The following is a 7,694-nucleotide window of genomic DNA, read 5'->3' on the forward strand; positions in this document are numbered from 1 at the left end:
TTTTTTTCGATTCAAGCGCGGACTGCAGAATAAAAAGTCGGGAGGGATAATACTTCCCCCTTCATTTTTTTTTTTGTTCAGACCGGGACGCAGAAATAAAAAGTCCGCAGTGTGAGAATACTTTCGCATTTCTTTTTTTTTTTTTTATTCAAGCGCGGGGCTGCAAACATAAAAAGGCCGCAGGGGGGGAATTCCTTTTTGCATTTTAAAAACTTTTTTTTTTTTCCTTTTTAGAGCCGGACTGCAGAAAATTTTAAAATCGCAGTGGGAGAATACTTTTTTGCATTTTTTTCCTTTTTTTTTTTTATTCAAAGTGCGGAAATGCAGATATAAAAAGTCCGCAAATTTGGAGAATAAATTTCGATTTTATCTTTTTTTTGTTTCAGAGCGGGTGCAAAAAAAAAGTCCGCAGTGGGAGAATACTTTCGCATTTTTCTTTTTTTTTTTGATTCAGACGCGGACCCCCGCAAATATAAAGTCTGATGGGAGAATACTTGGCATTTTATTTTTTTTTTATTTTTGGGTTTAAGCACAGAAATTCCCGAAAAAAAAGTCCGCAGAGGGAGAATACTTTCCCCATTTTTTTTTTTTTTTTCGATTCAAAGCCCGGGCTGCAGATATAAAAAGTCCCAGTGGGAAAAATTTTGCTTTTCTTTTTTTTGTTTCAGACGGGACTGCAAAAAAAAAGTCCCGCATGGGGAATGTTTCGCCCTTTTTTTTTTTTTTTTTTCGTTTCAGAGCGCGGACTGCAAATTTAAAATCCGAGTGGGAGAATTCTTTTTTCATTTTATCTGTTTTTTTTTTCGTTTCATAGCGCGGGGCTGCAGAAATAAAAGTCCGGATGGAAAATTTTTTCCATTTTTTTTTTTTTCGTTTCAGAGCGCGGGCTGCAGAAAAAAAAAGCCCGGAGTGGGGGAATACTTTCCATTTTTTTTTTTTATCAGAGCGGACTGCAAATAAAAATCGCAGTTGGAGAATCTTTCGGGAAATTTTTTTTTTTTTTTTTTTCGATTCAGAGCGGACTGCAAAATTAAAAGTTTCCCAGGGGAATTTTTTCGCATTTTTTTTTTTTTTTTTCGATTCAGAGCGGGAATTTCAAAATAAAAGTCCGCGGGGGAATCTTTCCATTTTTCTTTTTTTTTTTTTTGATTTAAAAGGCGGAATGCAGAAAAAAAAAATGCGAAAGTATTCTCCCACTGCGGACTTTTTATTTCTGCAGTCCCCGGTCTGAAACGAAAAAAATATAAAATGCGTAAGTATTATCCCACTGCCGACTTTTTATATCTGCAGTCCGCGCTCTGAATCGAAAAAAAAAGAAAAAATGCGAAAGTATTCTCCCACTGCGCACTTAATATTTCTGCAGTCCGCGTTCTGAATCGAATAAAAAACAAAGAAAAAATGCGAAAGATTCTCCCACTGCGGACTTTTTATATCTGCAGTCCCCACTCTGAATCAAAAAAAAAATCCGAAAGTATTTTCCCACTGCCGACTTTTTATTTCTGCAGTCCAAGCTCTGAATCGAAAAAAAAAAAAGAAAAAATGCGAAAGTATAATCCCACTTCGGACTTTTTATTTCTGCAGTCCCCGGTCTGAAACGAAAAAAAATATAAAATGCGGAAGTGTTCTCCCACTGCGGACTTTTTATATCTGCAGTCCGCGCTCTGAATCGATAAAAAAAGAAAAATTGCGAAAATATTCTCCCACTGCGGACTTTAAATTTCTGCAGTCCGCGCTCTGAATCAAAAAAAAAAAGATAAAATGCGAAAGTATTCTCCCACTGCGGACTTTATATTTCTGCAGTCCGCGCTCTGAATCGAAAAAATAAAAAGATAAAATGCGAAAGATTCTCCCACTGCGGACTTTTTAAATTTGCAGTCCGCGCTCTGAATCGAAAAAAAAAAAGAAAAAATGCGAAACTATTCTCCCACTGCGGACTTTTTTTTATGCAGTCCGCGCTCTGAAACAAAAAAAAAGATAAAATGCGAAATATTCTCCCACTGCGGACTTTTATATTCTGCAGTCCGCACTTTGAATCGAAAAAAAAAGAAAAAATGCGAAAGTATTCTCCCACTGCGGACTTTTTATTTCTGCAGTCCTGTGCTCTGAAACGAAAAAAAAAAGATAAAATGCCAAAGTATTCTCCCACTGCAGACTTTTATTTCTGCAGTCCCCGCTCTGAATCAAAAAAAAAGATAAAATGCGAAAGTATTCTCCCACTGCGGACTTTTTATTATCTGCAGTCCCGCTCTGAAACAAAAAAAAAGAGTAAAATGCGAAAGTATTCTCCCACTGCGGACTTTTTATTCTGCAGTCCGACTTGAATCGAAAAAAAAAAGGAAAAATGCGAAAGTATTCTCCCACTGCGGACTTTAAATTTCTGCAGTCCGCTCTGAAAAAAAAAAAAGATAAAATGCGAAAGATTCTCCCACTGCGGACTTTTTATTTGCAGTCCGCGCTCTGAATCAAAAAAAAAAAAGAAAAATGCGAAAGTATTCTCACACTGCGGACTTTTTATTTCTGCAGTCCCCGCTCTGAAACGGAAAAAAATATGAAATGCGAAAGTATTATCCCACTGCCGACTTTTTATGTCTGCAGTCCGCGCTCTGAATCGAAAAAAAAAAGAAAAATGCGAAAGTATTCTCCCACTGCGCACTTTAATATTTCTGCAGTCCGCGTTCTGAATCGAATAAAAAAAAAGAAAAATGCGAAAGATTCTCCCACTGCGGACTTTTTATATCTGCAGTCCCCACTCTGAATCAAAAAAAAAATGCGAAGGTATTCTCCCACTGCCGACTTTTTATTTCTGCAGTCCAAGCTCTGACTCGAAAAAAAAAGAAAAAATGCGAAAGATTCTCCCACTTCGGATTTTTTATATCTGCAGTCCGCACTCTGAATCTAAAAAAAAAAAGAAAAAAAATGCAAAAGTATTCTCCCACTGCGGACTTTTTATTTCTGCAGTCCGCGCTCTCAATCGAAAAAAAAAATAATGCGAAAGTATTCTCCAACTGCCGACTTTTTATTCTGCAGTCCGCGCTCTGAATCGAAAAAAAAAACAAAAAATGAGAAAGTATTCTCCCACTCCGGACTTTATATTTCTGCAGTCCGCGCTCTGAAACAAAAAAAAAAAAAGAAAAAAAATGCGAAAGTATTCTCTAACTGCGGACTTTTTATTTCTGCAGTCCACGCTCTCAATCGAAAAAAAAAAAAGAAAAAATGCAAAAGTATTCTCCCACTGCAGACTTTTTATTTCTGCAGTCTGTGCTCTGAAACGAAAATAAAAAAGATAAAATGCCAAAGTATTCTCCCACTGCAGACTTTATATTTCTGCAGTCCGCGCTCTGAATCAAAAAAAAAAGAAAGAAAAATGCGAAAGTATTCTCCCACTGCGGACTTTTTATTTCTGCAGTCCCCGTCTGAAACGAAAAAAGCTCTGAAACGAAAAAAAAAAGATAAAATGCAAAGTATTCTCCCACTGCGACTTTATATTCTGCAGTCCGCGCTCTGAATCGAAAAAAAAAAGAGAAAAAATGCGAAAGTATTCTCCCACTGCGGACTTTTTATTTCTGCAGTCCGCGTCTGAATGAAAAAAAAATAAAATGCGAAGTTATCTCCCACATGCGGACTTTTTATATCTGCAGTCCGCGCTCTGAATCGAAAAAAAAGAAAAATTGCGAAAATATTCTCCCACTGCGACTTTAAATTTCTGCAGTCCGCGCTCTGAAACGAAAAAAAAAGATAAAATGTGAAAGTATTCTCCACTGCGGACTTTTATTTCTGCAGTCGCGCTCTGAATCGAAAAAATAAAAGAAAAATGCGAAAGTATTCTCCCACTGCGACTTTTTATTTCTGCAGTCCGCGCTCTTAATCGAAAAAAAAAAGAAAAAAATGCGAAGGTATTCTCCACTGCGGACTTTTTTTCTGCAGTCCGCTCTGAATCAAAAAAAAAAAAAAAAAAAATGCGAAAGTATTCTCCTACTGCGACTTTTTATTTCTGCAGTCCGCTCTGAATCGAAAAAAAAAAAAAATGCAAAGTATTCTCCATGCGGACTTTATATTTCTGCAGTCCGCGTCTGAATCAAAAAAAAAAAAAAAAAAATGCGAAAGTATTCTCCCACTGCGACTTTTTATTTATGCGTCGCGCTCTGAATCAAAAAAAAAAAGAAAAATGCGAAAGTATTCTCCACTGCGGACTTTTTATTTCTGCAGTCCCGCTCTGAACAAAAAAAAAAAGAAAAATGCGAAAGTATTCTCCCACTGCGGACTTTTTATTCTGCAGTCCGCGCTCTGAATCGAAAAAAAGAAAGAAAAATGGAAAGTATTCTCCCCTGCGGACTTTTTATTTTGCAGTCCGCGCTCTGAATCGAAAAAAAAAAGAAAAATGCGAAAGTATTCTCCCACTGCGGACTTTTTATTTCTGCAGTCCGCGCTCTGAAACGAAAAAAAAAGATAAAATGCGAAAGTATTCTCCCACTGCGGACTTTATATTTCTGCAGTCCGCGCTCTGAATCGAAAAAAAAAGAAGAAATGCGAAAGTATTCTCCCACTGCCGACTTTTTATATCTGCAGTCCGCGCTCTGAATCGAAAAAAAAAAAAGAAAAAAATGCGAAGGTATTCTCCTACTGCGGACTTTTTTTTTCTGCAGTCCACGCTCTGAATCAAAAAAAAATATAAAATGCGGAAGTGTTCTCCCACTGCGGACTTTTTATATCTGCAGTCCGCGCTCTGAATCGAAAAAAAAAGAAAAATTGCGAAAGTATTCTCCCACTGCGGACTTTTTTTTTATGCTGTCGGCGCTCTGAATCGGAAAAAAAAGAAAGAAATCAATGCGAAAGTATTCTCACACTGCGGACTTTTTATTTCTGCAGTCCCCGCTCTGAAACAAAAAAAAAAAAGATAAAATGCGAAAGTATTCTCCCACTGCGGACTTTTTATATCTGCAGTCCGCGCTCTGAATCGAAAAAAAAATGGAAAATGGGAAAGTATTCTCCCACTCCGGACTTTTATATTTCAGTCCGCGCTCTGAATCGAAAAAAAAAAAGATAAAATGCGAAATTATTCACCCACTGCGGACTTTATATTTCTGCAGTCCGGCCGTGAATCGAAAAAAAAAAGATAAAATGCGAAAGTTTTCTCCGCGGACTTTATATTTCTGCATTCCCCGCTCTGAATCGAAAAAAAAAAAAGATAAAATGCCAAAGTATTCTCCCACTGCAGACTTTATATTTCTGCAGTCGCGCTCTGAAACGAAAAAAAAAAGATAAAATGCGAAAGAATTCTCTCACTGCGGACTTTTTATGTTTGCAGTCCGCGCTCTGAATCGAAAAAAAAAGAAAAAATGCGAAAGTATTCTCCCTCTGCGGACTTTTTTATTTCTGCAGTCTGTGCTCTGAAACGAAAATAAAAAAGATAAAATGCCAAAGTATTCTCCCACTGCAGACTTTATATTCTGCAGTCCGCGCTCTGAATCAAAAAAAAAAGAAAGAAAAATGCGAAAGTATTCTCCCACTGCGGACTTTTTTTTTCTGCAGTCCCCGGTCTGAAACGAAAAAAAATATAAAATGCGGAAGTGTTCTCCCACTGCGGACTTTTTATATCTGCAGGCCGCGCTCTGAATCGAAAAAAAAAGAAAAATTGCGAAAATATTCTCCCACTGCTGACTTTAAATTTCTGCAGTCCGCGCTCTGAAACGAAAAAAAAAGATAAAATGTGAAAGTATTCTCCCACTGCGGACTTTATATTTCTGCAGTCGGCGCTCTGAATCGAAAAATAAAAAGAAGAAATGCGAAAGTATTCTCCCACTGCCGACTTTTTATATCTGCAGTCCGCGCTCTGAATCGAAAAAAAAAAGAAAAAAATGCGAAGGTATTCTCCTACTGCGGACTTTTTTTTTCTGCAGTCCACGCTCTGAATCAAAAAAAAAAAAAAGAAAAAATGCGAAAGTATTCTCCTACTGTGGACTTTTTATTTCTGCAGTCCGCGCTCTGAATCGAAAAAAAAATTCGAAAGTATTCTCCCACTGCGGATTTTTTATTTCTGCAGTCCGCGCTCTCAATCGAAAAAAAAAAAAATGCGAAAGTATTCTCCCAGTGCGGACTTTATATTTCTGCAGTCCGCGCTCTGAATCAAAAAAAAAAAGAAAGAAAAATGCGAAAGTATTCTCCCACTGCAGACTTTTTTTATGCTGTCGGCGCTCTGAATCGGAAAAAAAGAAAGAAATCAATGCGAAAGTATTCTCACACTGCGGACTTTTTATTTCTGCAGTCCCGCTTCTGAAACAAAAAAAAAAAGATAAAATGCGAAAGTATTCTCCCACTGCGGACTTTTTATATCTGCAGTCCGCGCTCTGAATCGAAAAAAAAATGGAAAATGGGAAAGTATTCTCCCACTCCGGACTTTTTATATTTTCAGTCCGCGCTCTGAATCGAAAAAAAAAAGATAAAATGCGAAATTATTCTCCCACTGCGGACTTTATATTTCTGCAGTCCGGCCGTGAATCGAAAAAAAAAGATAAAATGCGAAAGTTTTCTCCGCGGACTTTATATTTCTGCATTCCCCGCTCTGAATCGAAAAAAAAAAAAAAAGAATGCGAAAGTATTCCCCCACTGCGGACTTTTCATTTCTGCAGTCCGCGCTCTGAATCGAAAAAAAAAAAGAAAAAATGCGAAAGAATTCTCCCACTGCGGACTTTTTATATTTGCAGTCCCTGCTCTGAATCGAAAAAAAAAAAGAAAAAATGCGAAAGTATTCTCCAACTGCCGACTTTTTATTCTGCAGTCCGCGCTCTGAATCGAAAAAAAAAATGAGAAAGTATTCTCCCACTCCGGACTTTATATTTCTGCAGTCCGCGCTCTGAAACGAAAAAAAAAACAGATAAAATGCGAAAGAATTCTCCCACTCCGGAATTTATATTTCTGCAGTCCGCGCTCTGAAACGAAAAAAAAAAACCAGATAAAATGCGAAAGAATTCTCCCACTGCGGACTTTTTAAATTTGCAGTCCGCGCTCTGAATCGAAAAAAAAAAAAGAAAAAATGCGAAACTATTCTCCCACTGCGGACTTTTTATATCTGCAGTCCGCACTTTGAATCGAAAAAAAAAGAAAAAATGCGAAAGTATTCTCCCTCTGCGGACTTTTTATATTCTGCAGTCCGGCTCTGAAACGAAAAAAAAAAGAAAATGCGAAAGTATTATCCCACTGCGGACTTTTTATTTCTGCAGTCCGCGCTCTGAATCGAAAAAAAAAAAAAAAATGCGAAAGTATTCTCCCACTGCGACTTTATATTCTGCAGTCCGCGCTCTGAATCGAAAAAAAAAAAAGAAAAATGCGAAAGTATTCTCCACTGCGGACTTTTTTTTTCTGCAGTCCGCGCTCTGAATCGAAAAAAAAGAAAATGCGAAAGTATTCTCCCACTGCCGGACTTTTTATTTCTGCAGTCCGCGCTCTGAATCGAAAAAAAAAAAGAAAAATGCGAAATATTCTCCCACTGCGGACTTTTATATTTCTGCAGTCCGCCTGAATCAAAAAAAAAAAAAAAAAATGCGAAAAGTTTCTCCATGCGGACTTTATATTTCTGCAGTCCCGCTCTGAATCGAAAAAAAAAAAGAAAAAATGCGAAAGTATTCTCCCACTGCGGACTTTTATTTCTGCAGTCCGCGCTCTGAATCGAAAAAAAAAAAGAAAAAATGCGAAAGTAT

The 7,694-nt window shown here is 37.4% G+C and overlaps 1 long non-coding RNA gene across 2 annotated transcripts; it reads right to left on the bottom strand.

Annotated features, from left to right (window-relative positions):
- Nucleotides 1–3,112: 3,112 nt before the first annotated feature.
- Nucleotides 3,113–7,131, bottom strand: LOC144961111 (uncharacterized). Of its 2 annotated transcripts, none has more exons than XR_013643055.1 (2): nt 5,364–7,131; nt 3,113–3,390 (listed from the first exon to the last, which is right to left on the bottom strand). It is a non-coding gene; the product is annotated as an uncharacterized LOC144961111 (long non-coding RNA). The 2 variants fall into 2 exon arrangements; XR_013643056.1 differs by having other exon boundaries at nt 4,774–7,131.
- Nucleotides 7,132–7,694: the final 563 nt, after the last annotated feature.

Source organism: Berghia stephanieae, unplaced genomic scaffold (assembly GCF_034508935.2).
Source record: "Berghia stephanieae isolate SIO BIC M18660-M18661 unplaced genomic scaffold, UCSD_Bste_1.3 scaffold1437, whole genome shotgun sequence".
In the NCBI taxonomy this organism is placed as follows: domain Eukaryota; kingdom Metazoa; phylum Mollusca; class Gastropoda; order Nudibranchia; family Aeolidiidae; genus Berghia; species Berghia stephanieae.